This window comes from Scomber scombrus, chromosome 13 (assembly GCF_963691925.1).
Source record: "Scomber scombrus chromosome 13, fScoSco1.1, whole genome shotgun sequence".
Taxonomy (NCBI): Eukaryota; Metazoa; Chordata; class Actinopteri; order Scombriformes; family Scombridae; genus Scomber; species Scomber scombrus.
The window spans coordinates 7,823,082-7,840,233 of record NC_084982.1 but is presented as its reverse complement, the minus strand read 5'-3'; the positions used below and the strand labels follow the sequence as shown (position 1 = coordinate 7,840,233).

At 38.9% G+C, this 17,152-nt stretch overlaps 1 long non-coding RNA gene across 1 annotated transcript; it reads right to left on the bottom strand.

Annotated features, from left to right (window-relative positions):
• Nucleotides 1-408: 408 nt before the first annotated feature.
• On the bottom strand, nt 409-4,898 carry LOC133993406 (uncharacterized). The gene is made up of 3 exons (XR_009927058.1): nt 4,775-4,898; nt 2,323-2,468; nt 409-511 (listed from the first exon to the last, which is right to left on the bottom strand). It is a non-coding gene; the product is annotated as an uncharacterized LOC133993406 (long non-coding RNA).
• Nucleotides 4,899-17,152: the final 12,254 nt, after the last annotated feature.

The window sequence follows — 17,152 nt, the reverse complement described above, 5'->3', positions numbered from 1 at the left end:
TCTAGTATCAAACTATGCACATGCATCATTCTGCACAGTGGAGCTCAAACATCAAACTAAAGTAAGGGTAAGAAAACATTTTTTTGAGTCTATGGGGACTTGAAAGATAAAAGCAAACACAATTTTCCTTCTTGACCTGTTATTGCTTTTTTTGGAGGATAATTCTAACAATTTCTTCAACAGAACTGCACTCCCACTCAGATTATTACTGCAGAGATGAAATTATCTGAGCAGTTGGAGTTGCAAAATCAGGTCTCTGATTCTTGATCCGTGGCTCACTGCAGTGTTTCAGGCAACAAATGGTAGCTTTCATGAGTGTTCAGTAGCACTTCATAGCTTTAAGATGCTGTAATAGTTCACTTCACTCTCCCACATCTGTCTGTCTGAGAGTTGTGTATGTACTGTGACGTTAGTGGAAACACTGGGAGGCAAGTGGCAGTCGACTGATTCAGCTCTGTCTCAGCTGGGGCTCGGAGGCCATGGGACTGGGATTCTTGAGGTTGCAGGATGTCTGCTCGTAAAAGCAGGAAGTCTGTTAGTCACATTAACCATTGATATTCATGATGTCACTGCCATAGGAAAAACTCTGCAGAAAATGTGCTAAGACTATTAATGTTTGGTTAACAATTCAAGAGAAGAGTTACGTTGATATCCTTTGCGAAATTGTGTGACAGCACAAATGCACGTCATCACTGGAATAGACTGGAGCAATGAGAAAGGTCAAGTCATACTTCTTCTCTAATGTGTTGTTTTCTGCACAGGGTTCAGGTTTTTCGGGTCAGAGGGTCTCTTTATGGTACAAGCAGAACACCCAAATTCCTTTGCCCATTCAAAACGTACTGAGAGCTTTTTGGACACAGGCCTGTTTAAACTCACAATGGGGAGAAATAGCCTTTTTCTATGTTTAGCCTCGTGTTTGTTTTCAACACATTACTGTACACGCATGTGTATGGTGTGTACCCTTTCCAAGTTTGTTTTTGTAGGTTTTACACATATAGTTCAGGTTCTGTTGATTCTGCAGATTAAATTTAGCTGATGGTCTCTAAAGACCTGGGTGTTGCAAAACCTTTGCTCAAATATAAAAGCAAATGCTTCAAGTTGCTGCATTCTGCAGGTTGTAGAGAATAAACTGCCATGCTAGCAGCTCTGTGAGGCACTGTGTTGTTTTGAGCTAAATGCTGTGATCACACTGATACTGCTAACGTGCTCATTTCAAGCAGGTATAATGTTCACATTCACCATCTTAGTTTAGCCTCTTAGCATGCTGACATATGCTAACTACTGCTATTGCTACTGATGAGCCTGATGATAATGTCCTTTCTGTCATTTTGGACTTGGACCTGATGATGGTGGACCTTGGTCGAAAGCAGAGATCTCCTAGCTTGTTACAGCAAATCCTGTACAATCTATTCAATAGTTATTCAGACAATTAACTAAAAAAACCACAAATGTCATTCTCATGGTGACACTGGATTCACAGGATTCATTCTCTGGAAGTCATCAATGTCTGTACAAAATTGTGTCAATCTTTCCAAAAGTTGTTCAAATATTTTAGTTTGGATCATAGTAGCCCACCCAATCAGCAACATATGGATGCTGCTGAGGCCAAGCTGCCAAAAAAATGTTTTTCTATTCATACAGTCCAAATATTAGCAATTACTAGCATAATGTTACCATTCTAAAACTTGATCAAAAGACAGTAAGTAGATCTGTCAAGACATTACCAGTTTTAAATGTTTTCAGACCTATTTTGAGACCATCTTTGTGTGTCTCTTGCTTGAGTTTTAGCAAGCGATCGTGGCCATCTGTGCCATTTATTGAGCATAAAGCGGCAGACTCAGCCAGAATCATCCTCCGCCTCTCCTCCATCTGTCAGTCCACAACATGCAGTCCCATTATTAAACAGTTCTCATAGCTCTCATTTGCCAAACCAGCTGTGGAACTGGCATATTAGTTCACCAATTTTTGAGTCACATACAGATGTCTTTGGAAAGAGACTCAGAACTGTGTAGACAGCATGTTGAAAACTTCAGTTTTCAATATGCTACAATTCTTGGACCTGATTTAAGAGCAATTTTGACCCTTTTATTGTGGTGAAACACACTTTCGAAATATTTCCTTATTCATGATCAGAACCTTACTTTTGTGAGACACTGTTTAGGCTCACGTGTTTTGTTGTGTTCTACCCTGACTGTTATGTTTCCTGTCCACATGTTTATCGCACATCACCCTTTCTTCCTAAAATGTTCCTTTTTATCAAGACATTACAAATACTTAAGGTGCTTTTTGTATCTTTTTGTCACCAAATACTCTAAGCCTTACCTATCAAAGCTGTTGATTGCTCCTCGTCTTGGAAATAGAACACGTTTTCTGCTGCTACCCCCTCCTATCTGTGTGCTTCAGTGTTGAGCCCTTCTCATCTCAGCAGACCATCAGCTCCAGACTGCATTCTTTAAGGAGATGGATGCCTGGAAGAGAGGGATGAAAGGCCAGGAAATGACTGAGAATGGGAATAACCTACTCACTGGTGCCACTCCATGAAATCCATCCTCAAGAATCTTCCCATTCAAACTAGAGCTGCTAGGTTATGCAGAAATGAGGACCTTGAGGGGATAGCTGAACTGGATCCACTGCAAATCATTTAGCACGGTGCTTGAGCAATCTCAAACGATTGTCAGCTAGTTAGAGACTTTTGTCTTACTTGGTTCGAGGCCTGAAAATAGCTTCCCCCAATTTTCCCCATCATGCACTTTGTATTTCTCTGTTTCATAAGTGCTCTAATATTGGCAGCGAGGACCACCCATGCTGACCACTTTTCTATAAAAGTGGGGAGAGTAGTTTAACTATGAGACTTCAATTCAAACAATACTAACCTTAGAAACCTTAATGTACAGTATAATACTTTATATTACAATGATTCTGATTTTCTTCACATCCCCTTTTTCTGTATGCACACATTTACATATCAATTTTGCATTCAATAATGTGATATTTTCCGGCTGCTATTTAATTGTGTGTGTAATTGTGTGAGAAAGTTGCAGTCTGTGATGAAGGGACTTTGTGGGCGTTTGATCCCTCTGTATACCGGTAACACTGCTGTTGTCTCTGTGAAATGTCAACATTAGTACAACGCAGACTGTCTGCCTCTCTGCTCCACAATGGCTCTGTTGTGTCAGTGTCAAAGACATGACAAAGTATTTAGAGTTGGGACAATTGGGAAAGCGTAGCTTGACTGTTTTGGATTAAGTCTGTGTTTTGTAGAAAATATAAAGCAGCAGCAGCGTCTTACATACTTTCCACCAACAACAAGTCCCTTCTTAGGTATTTACCATGTCCTAATTTCTCAGCTATGATTGCTGAAATGTGCTTCATGTTTACACGAGAGATATCAGACAAACACGAAAGAGAATTTTTGAGCCCTTATTACGGAGTACTTCTACAACTGATAATGATTATTCAGTTATACTCAACCTCCTCTTCTTTTTCTCTCACGCACATCTTATTGCATTAGAGTCTGATGCTGCACTTCTTCAAAGTCCTGTTAATGAATCCAGCGTGCCCTCTGTTAAATAAGAAACCCTGTCTCAGACTTGACAGGTATTTGAGGTTTTGGTGTGAGGAGCAGCAGGTGGTTCAGGTTGAGAGAACAACAAGGCATATTTATCGAGCCTTAACCTGGCATTCAGATGACCTTGGAGAGAAGAGTCACGCAATCTCTAACCTGCGTGCCTCTCTGCCAGTCAAGCTGCCAAAGTGACTGCACATCCCTGGCACCATGGCGGTTATGAATGCGGCGCTCTGTTGTACCTCTAAATGAAAACTGTGCCTACCTTCTTTTTCATCGCTTATCCGAGGACCATAAAGGTAAAGCAGTATCTAAAGGAACTATCTTTCATATAGCGGTGTTTTTGTTCCCTATCAGACTATAAAGACTCAATCTGCTATTCACTAACTTCCTCTAATTTCAAAATCAGGTGAGCAAATCCAAATCTGCTCAACAATATCTGCACAATACGTTACAGAACATTACAACAGGGCTTTCTCAGCCAGGTAACTGGATCCTGCCACTAAAATAATTCAGGCTTTTCTGATGTCTACATCAATCATTTTTCTAGATTCATAAGTTGGCAAATACATTTTTTATTTACACTCACGTCAGAAACTTAGATTGTAAGTAACACTGTTGCAGTGAGAGACTTGGATGTTTGTTTAGATATGAGATATGTGATTGCCAAATGTTGCAATTTATTATCTGATTCATTCCAAAGCATTTTGACATTAATTGAGCGAGGCTATAACACACTCGCACGCAAAATGCTCTCACTGCAACATATACCCAACACACACAGAGCCAGGATACCAAATATCAGCATATTTTGCTTTCTCATTGCATTCATTCCACATGAGTTGGCTGAATGTCTGTATTGTGATTAAATTTCAAGAAACACATTGTTATGTTATAATTACCACTCACTATTTCTCATTTTATACTCTAAAATGACTGATTAATTTTAAGTGTTGTGTTCCAAAGAGAAGAAAGAGGAAGGTAAACAATGTTCCAATGTCTTCAGTAGCTATTACAACAGTTTAAATGAAAATGAATGCACACACACACACACACCCCCACACACAAAACAACAAACAATGTACTAGTTTTCAGCTTGTTAGTGTACTTTATAAACCGCACTCATTTGTTAAGAGTCTGATAATTTGCTCATGTGGTTAAGCAAAACCATTTAAGTGTAAGTATGGAACAATTTTCTAAAACATTTACCTTCATTACTGCTTAGGAAGAAAGATATGGCTTATATTAAAGCATCGAATTCCTGGGTCCCTTGCTGCCAGTGTCTTCGGTAATAAAAACCTTTTTTTACGGGATCCATGGTACAATTTCTCTGTAGTCTTTGGCTGAACATCTAGTTTTGACTGCTGACCTCTTTAAGTCCATGTGCTTGTGTGCTCATTGTGTGTGTTTGTACAGGTGTGCCTGCAAGCCTGTGTATGCGTGTCGTGTCAAAAGCATTAGCCAGTTTAAGTCTGCCTGGGAGTCTGATCTTTTATATGATACTCAACCTGGTATTAGGGGTCTATTCAGCCTACTCCAGACATCAGACATGTTTTGGTGCCCAGTGTTCGTCTGAGCTGTTAGCCGCAGGGAGACTTGGCACCAGGAGACGTCGGCTGGCGCGAACGGAGACACTGAAGGACTCTGGCCATACTTAGGGAGAGCAAACATTCTCATCCTTAATCCTCCCTAAAGTAAACTTGACCACCAGATTTGCCCAGGCCTTAGGACACAGGACAGGATGTTGATCACCCTTTCTACTTCCTTCAGATAAGAGATGCGCTCTAATATCTAACTGGAAATGTTTTTCAGCTGTTTTTTAGTGGAGGAGTTGTTGATTGTTCATTTCCTCTTGCAGCATAGGTATGGAGAGATTATGAGTTTACACATGTCTACTTATACCATATTTATACAGTATGTATGCATGCATGTATATAGGAATGTGAATGTGAACATCTTGTCTGTGCAGCTTTATGAATTTCACACAATATGGAATCATGCAGAGCCAATGTGAAACAGCTGAAATGACTATGCACAGCTGTATGTTGTTTCTCCTCTAATGCCAGTTTTTAAGGTCGTGAGCAGTGACCTGGGTGGAGCCTGCCTGGAGCAGCAGACAGCAAGCTATCACAGAGTCACATAAACTGGTGATAAGCATACAGAGGAGAGCTTTGATTTCGCAGCTCTGTCTCAGGCACTGGACATCTGTATATCAGCTATTACCACCTTTCTGACAACATCAACAAAGAACATGTATACACTTTGTACAAGTAGAATTCATGGCAGAGCTGTTGTATTGGATTGCATTTGATTGCACAAAGGTTCATAATAAAGTGCTCGATGAGTGTAAGTGCATGGCAAATTATTATTTTTTGAGTTGAAGCCGGAGATGGATTGAGAGATAGAGAGAGTATACTAGGTGAGTAAGTACCTTTGTAAGAGTTTGGTTTTTGAAGACAGAAAGAGATTCTGCTGACCAAATCCCACTTGGTAACTTGTTCCACTACCAAAGAAAATTGCACAATAAGAGTTTAGATTGAGATTTCCTGCCTCCTAGTAATGGCAGGACTCTTCGTTCTTCTTCTTGTTCTTCAGATCGTTGTGAAAGAAAAGTTTCACGAATCTGAATAAGGGAGTTCAGTTAGGTGGGTGTTGTATCAGTATTCATATATGTTAATACATTGCAAACAGGATTTAACTGTTGACCAGAAAATGTTGACAGACATTTTTTTTTACCAACTCCAGGATGTTGTTTGGAGAATGGTTAAATGAATGTGCTTTTCGTAAAAAAATGGAAATTTCAGTGTTTTTATTTTTCATTTTACAATACTTTTACACTCAAAGAAAGTTGAGTTGTTTCTGTAAACACTGTTGGGTTGCTCATGCTGGGTCAAAGGGTTTTGCAGCTGGTTGGGTTACTATGACTAGTTGCAGCTTCATGGTTTGCACAACACACAAATAATACAATCTTAAGGTAGGTTAATGTGAATACTTTACCTGATATGATAACAGCATTTATTAACTTGCCAACTAGGTAGTAATTTTTTACTGGATGCTAGCTATCTAACTTTAACACTGGCTATAATGTTAGCTGATAACTACACTGCAGCCTTTCTGAATTTTGCTGTTTAATGTGTGGCGGTCTGTGTGCTTTATTGTTCACCTCACTCTCCCTTAGGTAACATTAACTAGGGTTAGGGTTAACTTACAGTTACACACATACAGTTATGTATCACTGTTAACAAACCCCAAAGCAGAAAAGTAAAAAAAGCAGCTTCAAAATGATTGCTTGTTATAGCACACTATGTTATTGCAATACCATATATTATGATCAAGGTGAGAGAGTTTTAAAGGTCCTGCCAACTCTGCTTCCTCCATCCATCTACAAGAGAGGAGGAGTCTTCAGACTCCCCACTAAGGAGTTCTGGAGGAGGTCATGTAATGCTTGAAAGAAAAAAAGAAAAAAAGTGTGAATGGAAAACAAAACCTATAAATGAGAAAACGTAAAACTAACCCCTAAACGAGAAAACAACCATGAATACGGAAAAAAAGAATGCAAATGAGAAAACACTGTACACAACTGTAACAAAAAACAAACCAAACTGAAAGAATAACTGAAGAATAAAATCTAAAGGAAAAACAAGACATTTGAAATCAGTTTTTAACCCAGCAACAGAGTTAATTTCACTCACTAATTTGGGTCAAATGAACAACCCAGCATTCTGGGTTAATTACCCAGCGGTGGGGTTAAAGTTGGCTTATTTTTTAACCCAGCCCTCTTTTGAGTGTATGGAGAAAAAAAGCAGGAGAAGAAATATGTAATCTTGCTCTTGCTCAAGTGCAAAAATGTATGTTGTGGCGTGTGTGAGTGTGTATGTTCTTATGTTGTACTGTGTTTACAGACTGTTGGTGAACGTACTGATCAAGCATGCATACGACTCTACAGGTACAGTGTGAGTCTATAGGCCTGGATCATTAACCAATGAGGCACTTAGAGTTATTTGTACCAGTAGCTGTGCATGAAGGGAATGTTATTCTAAAGCCTGACTGTGGAATGCACTACTCAAACACTATAGTCTGACCCGCACACTGTACTATGTTCCCTTCACATGCTGATTGAAAACATCAGTGTGGCACCTCAGTGGGATAAAATTATATCCTTCATTCACGTCCTGTCAAATGATTTTCTTGCACAAGTCCATACAGTGAATGAAAACACTGCAAATGCCTGGGAGTGTTTATCTACCATTAAGTCAAAAAACATTCAAGGACATACATATTCATGCATGATGATAATAGCTGTCAAAGACACAGATCTGCACAGTCTGGTGCACCCAGCTGTCAGCTTCTGATCGCTGCCACATAAGGGAGGCCTGTGTGTGGGACCGATGTCATGAGTGTTTTAAATTCTCGACTGAAAACGTATCCGATTTTACTCCCATCCAGGCCAGGAGTGACCAGCTCAGACCTGAAGGCTGGGTGAGTAAGAGCATATAGAAACAGGTGTATGAGGAGGTGTTCACACACTCAAAGATTTGACCAGATAACAGAAAGACTATAATGTGAAGCTAGCAACAAACTCAGAAAGAGAAAAATTAAAAAGAGAGAGAAACTAGTCAAATTCCTTTCTTTTACAACTTAATTCAGGACGGGCAAGCGACACAAGCAATAACACAAGTTGTAGACAAACCCTAACATCATTTAAACAACTTAATTAGAAGAGAAAACATTGGCGAATAAAGTTATTAGCTTAACCTTTATTAGATTCTGCAGATTTATGGAGCTTCCTGGTGTAACTTTGACCGTACAGTTTGTAAGATGCTTTTAATGGACATTTCAGGAGCTTTCTTTTAAGATTTTACTTACAAAAATATGGTTAGATCAACTCCATTCTAGAGTTAGTAATGCATCCCCACATCTCAGCATTGATGATACTAAGTATAAAAATAACAAAATAAAGTTTTGATAAGGATCTGGTATAGTTCTTGTCATAAATCTGAAAGCTACAGATTACTTGCAGTGTATTAGTATTTTTGTAAAGTATATATAGGACATGATTCACAGGTTGGGGAGTTTTCCTTAAGTTGTTTCCAACACAGGGAATGTTCATTGGTAATAAATTCTTTAAAATGTATTGAAGCATGTCTGATTTATTCCACATCAGGCCCATGAGTGTGAGTTCCCATGAGTGTGTGTGGGATATAGTGAACATTACAGTTTGCTGACTGATGGTTGACCATGTAGGAAAAATGACAGATCATCATGTTGGATATCCACCAGCCTCAGACCTCTAACTTTTGCAATATGTGGGTTTCTTATCTTTTACAGTCACAACCTCCCACAAATTCTCTGAACGAAAGCCAGATCCTGTTTCCAACACGTGGGCTACACTTCAAGTTTGGGGTGTTCATCGTGAGTTGTAGAAAACTTACAGTGAGTGTACAGTGTGTTTAACATATTGCTTCACTGCGAGCTCGGTATTTCTCTCACACTTACTTTATTTCAGCAAGATCTTGTCCTTTGACCTACAGCCCTCTCAGCTCAGCACAGGGAGGTTTTCTCTCCATTTGGTTGACCATGACCTGTGCTATAGTTTTTCTAGCCCCCTCTCCTACTCAGAGAAAAAAAAATCCCTTCCTCAGATAGAAGCATTCAAGGTTTGGTTGTTATTAAACCCACTGGACAGACAGACAGCTTGGAGCTAGAGCAGCGTAGAAGGAGAGCTCTTTGGCCAGGGGGGAGAGCACAGTATGATATAATGTTGCATGCATTACATGGTGTATTATGTTTGAAGGATGTATTATTTTTATGAACAATACCTCAGGAGAACACATGGATATCTCCAGGACACACTCGTAAAACAATAATATAACTTTAAATATTCGTCAATTTGACACTAATGTTCTCATTCTTATACTGAATTCTTTTTTATTATATTCAATTTTATTTTATTTTATTTTTTGTCATTTAAATATGTTGAAGTTTTCCTTGAATGTTAAAAACACACCCACACAGTCCAGTGTTTAGTGTTTGAGAACTAAGCTATTCATAAATATTAATTAAGGATTGTCTTTTTTCAAAACTTATTTAGACATGAATATTTAAAGTTGTATAGACATTCAAAGTAAGAAAAAATAAGTGTTCTGGGGCTTTACTGTAAATACTAAAATGGAAGAGATGTATGTCAGTACAGATTGATCCCAGCCTTTACTTAAACCCATTTAATGCATGAGTTGTTTAATAAGTATATTATACAATAACTGTGCAGGCATCATTATAATCTGTGTGTACTGTAAATGTCTTCTACTTCTCCCTGAGTTCATGAGAGTGCAATGTGATGCTGCAAGACTTAGGAAATCGAAATTGCTCGTTGTAATGAAAAAAGAACCAAACATAATTTGATAAGAAAATATTTTGATAATTTTATCTTTTAAAACAAGCTGATAGAGTAAATTATCCAAACAATGAGGAATTATTGAATCAAATTTAGGAAGAGGGATATTTCCTCCTCAGTTAAAGTAATTCAAATATTCAACAAGCTAAGAAGGCTAACACATTTACACTTATTAAAGATGCCTATCAGGCATGATCTACCTCAAAATCTAACATAAACATCCGCTGTCCAGCCTGGATCTGATTGTCCTCTCTGGATCTCTTTACACTGCGACATAGCCAGATTTCATTATCATCCTCATCTGTGCTCCATTATATATCTGCTATTTCCTTCCGCAAGGCATGGGATTTCTATTTTGATATGCGTTTTAGAAATGTAGTGTTACGTGTGTGCGCGTGTGTGTGCGTGTGTGTGTGTATGTGGCTTGTATTCAAGGTTAATAGTCCCACTGCTCTCTCATCATGGAAATCTGCAAGTCATTATCCAAACTGCACTGCAGTATTAGTAACAACAAGACTCCTGAGTACAGAAACGACACATACAGCTGATCTCCACATATTATAACACATATTTGTTTCTATTTATCTCAGTAGGTTTCTATGTGGGGGTTATTTGAAATGTGTTTGCCACGTAGATTCATGTTTATACTCTGTCTTTGATGTATCCTGGTATATTATTCACCACTGAGATGACTCAGTTTACATATGCTATTTATCAAAGATACAACATACTGTATCTTAGGATGACCTTTTTTTAGGCATGAGGTTGAGTAAAACATTTCAGTGGAATTTCCAGCTTGTATTGTGTCTGATGAGCCAACCAAAAAAAAATAGAAACAATGCTAATGTCTTCCATTTTGTTCAAAGATCCGATTGTCATTCTTCCATATGTACCGTTCCCAGGTTTTTCACAGGACTACAGTACAACCATTAGCATACCAGAAAACTGCACATGGAATTGATTTGGGTTAGTGCATCGCTCCTATCAGATTCTTCCCCCCTTCTTTATTCGCAAATAATTTAATGCAGGAATGTACTTTGTCCCGCTGAGTTTAGGGATGCACCTCATTGCAAATGGCTCCGCTCTACCCACAACACACGCTGTTTAAATCAGTTACATTAAAGAGTGTAACTGCTATTCTTTTCAGTGTTTCTCTCTACTTGCTTTTAAACACAAAATACTGGGAAGTTATTATTGATTTGTTACTTTTTTATGAACTCTCATGTTGTGTAATCACTACCTGTTTGGGTAATTTATCAATAAGTTTTATAGAAACCATAAGACTAGGTCATGGTAAAAAGTCCAGTTGCTGTACTAAAGTACAGTTTTCTGTGAGTTCTTTGTACTTCTACTCCACTCCACTCACTGCCTTAGAGGAAATACAGTATTTTACTATTTACACAAGCACATTTATTCAACAACTGTACTAGTAATTTTGTGCCAGGAATAACAATCCAAGTAAAATATAGTATTTGAAATATTTTGAGGTCCATATTAAAGGATAAGACATGCAATATTCTATATTTTCTTTATTGTCACCTAATCTCATGTGCAGAGCCAAACCGACAAAGCATTCATCCTACTAATGAGTCTTTTGTGTGTATCCAAAGCCTGATAAATCTTATTCCTCTGTGCAGCAGATCTTTATTGCTGTCCCAAAAAAATTAAAAACATCTTAATCAAACTGTTGCACTGGGTTACATGCCTTCACCACAAACAGTTTTGTTTATGAATAGCTCCAAAGACTAAAAGCAGTGATCATGTTTTCAGTCTCCAGAGAGTAGTTCTATGTAAGGCATTGTGCATGCGTGGGAAAGCTGTTCTGTTTATAGAGCTTTGCTAGCTTATTTTGCAACATATCAAAGCCTCTTGAGTTTTTACCACATTGTACATTATAAAGAGCTTAAGTGCAAAGTCAAGAGGTTGTGATAGACAGCACAGCAAGCTAGCTGAAACTACCCGACCGCAAAACTAAAATTGCCTACTGTTAGTAGTAAAAGAACATGTCATCCAATGCGGAAATGTGTCTCACCTCAACAGAGGTCTACAGCACAGAGGAAGAAGATATATCAGGCTTTGGATACACACAATACTGAATTATTTTTTTCTAATTTAGTGTTTTACATTGTTATATTACTACCTTTAGGACCTGAATGCGTCTTCCATCGCCGAGAGCAGTGATATGTGTGTGAGCAATACCTCATTGTCAGTCCGTATCCCTCTCATCCATTCAGATAAATCTCCCCCACCAGCTCTAAAGTGTCAAGTTCACCCTTCAACAAGTTACTCCTGTAATATAGCTGTTATGCTGTGCAGAGCAAATAGAACAAGTAGGATTTGAAAGCCCCACATGTTAGGGTCATTAGATTGGAAACCATGGCCTGGTCAGCACCATGTGGATATTGACTCATAGTCTGTTCTCCTACACCACAGGCTCTCTATGATGTTTCCTCCTATGAAAGGCTCCCTATTGACATGATGAATGGGCTCAGCTTCACGGCGTAGTACTCGGGGAAACTGAGTCACGGCCAAGAGGTCATCAGTCCAAGCCTGGTTTACACATGAACATAATCATCCTAATATACACCCATATACATTGGTGGGTTAACACGCTAAGAGGCTACTTAGCTGAGCAAACTTTACTGAAGAATCTATTCACATGTCTCAATGGGTAGGTTGTATGAGATGATGGTTGATTCAACTAAAGGCTTTTCAGAATGGTGAAGATCAGGTACCTCTTTTTTTCTCTCACAAGTTCATTCTCTTACATTGGACAACTTTAAGAAGTCTTATGAAGGTCCAAAAAATACTTCTTTTGGATCTTTTTCAGAAAATGGCAAAACAGGCAAAATATGGGAATGTGAAGGTTTGTATAAGAGTTGTATGTTCCCAGAAAGACACTATGGTAATACAGTACAGTAATAGAAAACCATACTTATAAGGGGTGGTGGGTTTTTATAAACAAATTATCAGTATGTTGTGCTTCAAAAATACACACATACTCCCTAGTTCATTAGCTTTAGTCTGGTTCCAGCACTCTGAATCACTGTCCACAGCTGTGATATTTTCAGCGATTCAGTAAATATACAGTGAAACCAAAAAGCAGTTCGTTTGTTTATAACTCAGCTTCAGCTAGCCTTTGAAGTGAAATGCTGACACGTCCATAAGCAGTAATCACATTTTCTTATGGTTTTATGTAGAAAATGTGCTGCATTGGATGTTTTTCTGTTTAAGACTTCAGGTATTTTTCATGGATTGTGCCTGCATTTTACTCTCTCCCTCTGTAATGTCACATAAAATGTTAAAACGTGAGAGAAATACAATAAATCAAGCTTTTACTTTCCAGTGGGTTTTCATTTTGTTTGCACAAGGTGTGCACAGCCGGTGTAGATGGGGTCTTCAGTCCCAGCAAAACACTTGCGGTCGGGATTAAGGTCCACGCCCAGGAGCAACCGACACACACACACACACACACACACACACACACACACGCACACACGCACACACACACACACACGCACGCACCCGCACCCGCACCCGCACATGCATACATGCTTACATACTTTCACAGCTGCTCTGTGTTTTCACATGTGGACTTATGTTGGGTTGAAGTGGGGGAAAAAAACAGAAACACACATCTATATGGAGGACACAACCCTGAAAAGAACAATGAAGTGAAGGTGAGAAAGAAGGCAGTTGAAAGTGACAGCATGAGACAAAGGATCAAGGACACGAGGAAAAAAGAACCATTCACCTCCCCCTTGATCAACTCTAACATCAGTGTTAGAGCCAAATAGTTTTCTATGCTCCAGTCCTGCTGAGCTTCACTAAATGATGACATATGAGAATCGTTAGGTTATTTCAGTCACATGGAAGCAACGCCCTTTTATTTCTAATCCAGGTCCTCCCTTTCATGTGCCTCCAAGCTGAAAACTATGTGGGTGGATGTGGTCAAGGAGTCTGCTTCAGAAGTATGTTGGTACCAATTTAAGATACCACTTAAAGGACGCTTCTCGATCTCTGTAATCAGCATTTCAAATATGTATGTTTTTGTGAATAATATTTTTGTCTACAGTTTTGGTTACCTGTTCTTCCTATGCAGCCGCAGATGTCTGCTTCTAGCCTGTAAATAACATTGCGTCAATAAAATATTCCATCTAATATTCTCAGTGTGTCTTGTTATTACAGTTGCTTTACGGCTTGAAGGCTTGTGGGAGTAAAGGAATGCAGCAATATTCTTTTAAAGAAACCTAACCTATGAAAATGCACATTTGTCTATGTGCGCTCATGTGTCATGTAAAAGTGCGTAACATGTGACAGGTTTCCTTCTCACTGAACTGTTAGCGGGCTGATAAAACAGACAGAGAGATCAAAGGTCACGGAGCAGGGTCAAAGGTCATCGTGTTTATGAATGCAGCCCCAGACTGGATGTTGCTGCGTCAACAAAAAATCATTAGGGTCAGGATGTTACGGTGGAGTGAGACAGTGTTTCCCAAACAACGTCTCATATTTCCACCTGATCGGTCTGCAGCAGAGTGGATGTACAAAATATGGGAATATGAAACAGTGATGAATGAGTGTTCCTCTCAGCTTGATGTCATAGTTGAGATCTTGAACCCAAACCTGAAAAATATGCTTCATATGTGTCTGCAACTGTCAAGTTTAAGACAAATCGACATTGTTTGATTTGGAATTGGGTATGATGATGATGGCTAGTGGCCATATCCACTGATCCCTGACCACCTTAAAATTAGCGATGTAGCAGCCTGCCATTCATTCCACGCCCCGCTAGCTGTTTTATGAGGCATATGAGAATTATCAGGATCTTTTCAGCTCTAAATCTCAGAACAAACTCAAGATGTCATTGCACTTTTAGACATGTTAAACTCACCAAAAAAAGCCTTTGAACAGAACATGTGAGGCCCAGATGGTTGTGAACTTTTTTGCGGGATGTCAGACTTTGCAAAGAGTTTGATTTTAACAGGAGAAGGGTGGTGCAGGAAAGCCAAAAAAGCAAAGTTTACAGAAGAATACTTAGTGCTAAAGTTGTGCCCTATTTCCAACCTACAAACTAATAAAAATATGTATGTACTGTTGAATTTAGTACATAAAGTTAACAGTTTTCTTTGAACTGGAAATAACAAACTGCTGTTTATACAATATACTACCAATAAACTTATTAAAGAGAGGATAAAGTGCTTTTCCAAGAGGTTGATTCCTACTGTTTCGCCAACATTATTATTGCATTATTATTGATAATTTATTCCAGTAGCTGTAAGTAACTCTGCCATTTCCCTATTTTGTATTGTGTGACAATAGTGTTCACCAAATATACTTACTTTTGTCACTTTTCCAGTTTAAAAACATTGTCAAACCTTTTAGAGTATGATTATGTAACAGTGTCAGGTTTATGACAAACAATCATTCTTTGGGGATGAAAAATGAAGGTGGATATAAAGACATACATTAGGTACACTTTTCGTAACCTGTGTCCTGTTGAGAAATCATGTCATATCCCTCAGAAAATGAACACACACTTATTATTTAACAGATCTGCTGGATGCTGAATTTTGGATGTTGGGGTCAATGGGTCAGTATATGTTGCACATGTGAACACCACATGCAACATATGTTTTAAAAGCACATCTAAAACCACTTTGGATGGGGCATATGCTCACCTCATGCTCAATGTATGTGTGCTTGCATATGAATGTGAAAGAATGACTGTATATGACTTTACTGATCTGTCTGAATGTAGAACCAGTCTGTTATAAACAACAATCCAGATGGAAATAAAATAGATGGTTCAGCTGGCAAGCCTGTGCATGATTTGCGCTCCGTCATATTTAGAGTGAAGTGGACAGTCTGTGTAGTGGATAGAAGAATACAGGGATTTAGCATATACACAATGTAATTACAGAGTAAAACCGTGAAGACTTCTGTTGACTAGAATAGGACAGCGGCAGCAATCAGTGCTCTCTGTACTGCTGGCAGCACAATACCAGAGCTACAGACTGAACAACGCCACCGTTAAGCTGTAAATGCAGGAGCACAACCTCTGTCTTATAGTTGTCTCTTAACCCAAATAAATTGATAACACATGAGCTAGCGCTCTCTGTCCTGCAGCTGTTCATATCTGCTGACATCAGGAGGAACACAGGATGCTTACGGCTCCTTCACTGCTCCCATTACCAAAACAATATCAGTATTCAGTGGCAGTTAAACTGGCTGGGGGAACCTGCATGTAACACTGCTGCTGACTGAGTAGGGTTTTCGACACACAGCTTGGTAGCTTGTAGTGTTTGTTGAGTCTCAGCATGTTGCTGTTAATACGCAACTTACATCTTCTTGGTCCTGTTGGAGGTGAGGGGACAAAAGAGCAATCAATCAGTGATTGTTTTGTACGTTAAAGTATATTTGGTTAACTCTGACTAAAAGTCTAACTAAAAGATGATAGTTCTGATTCACAATTGAGAGCTGTCTGTGAGACTTTTGATCATACTTAGCATAATTAAATGCTGCTTCAGATCAGCATTGCACCTCAACACTAACAGATGTTGTTTTTAGCACTTTGGGAGAAAACCAGGAGAAAAACAAATACAGGTGATGAAACTGTTACATAAATATCTGTCATGTGGCCATCACATTACATAATATATTTTTGCACAGGCAGAGATAGGAAGAGAACTTTATTCAGTTTTATATAGTTGTAGTTTCACTGCAGTAGCTGTGGCATATACTGTAAAGTATTTTGCATTTGGAGTGAGAGTGGATGTAGCCTGGTGGTTGTCTTTCTTTACCGAGGCCCTAATTACAAACTAAACTGGGAAACTTTCTTCGAGGAAAGGGAAAACGTCTGATTTGGGCTAAAAGAGCAACCATAAAAAAGCAAAGACAGTCATTACAATTATGTTACTTTGGCAATAAGCATGTAAAGACTGCATCCACTTTTGCTTTCTGTCACTATAAACAGTTATGGATGGTCAACCTCTGAGTTTAAATATACACCAGCACTGTACTTCCATTTAAACGGTCTGTTTAGGTAGAGTTTCTGTGCACTGCAGCTTTCAGGAGGTAGAGGGGAAAATATGGTCCACTTGGAGAATATCAAAGGCATGAGACGTGGGGGCGTTTCTCTATTGGCTTTAAAGGAGGAACTTGACACTGAGTCTGATTATGGTCATTTCTCTTCC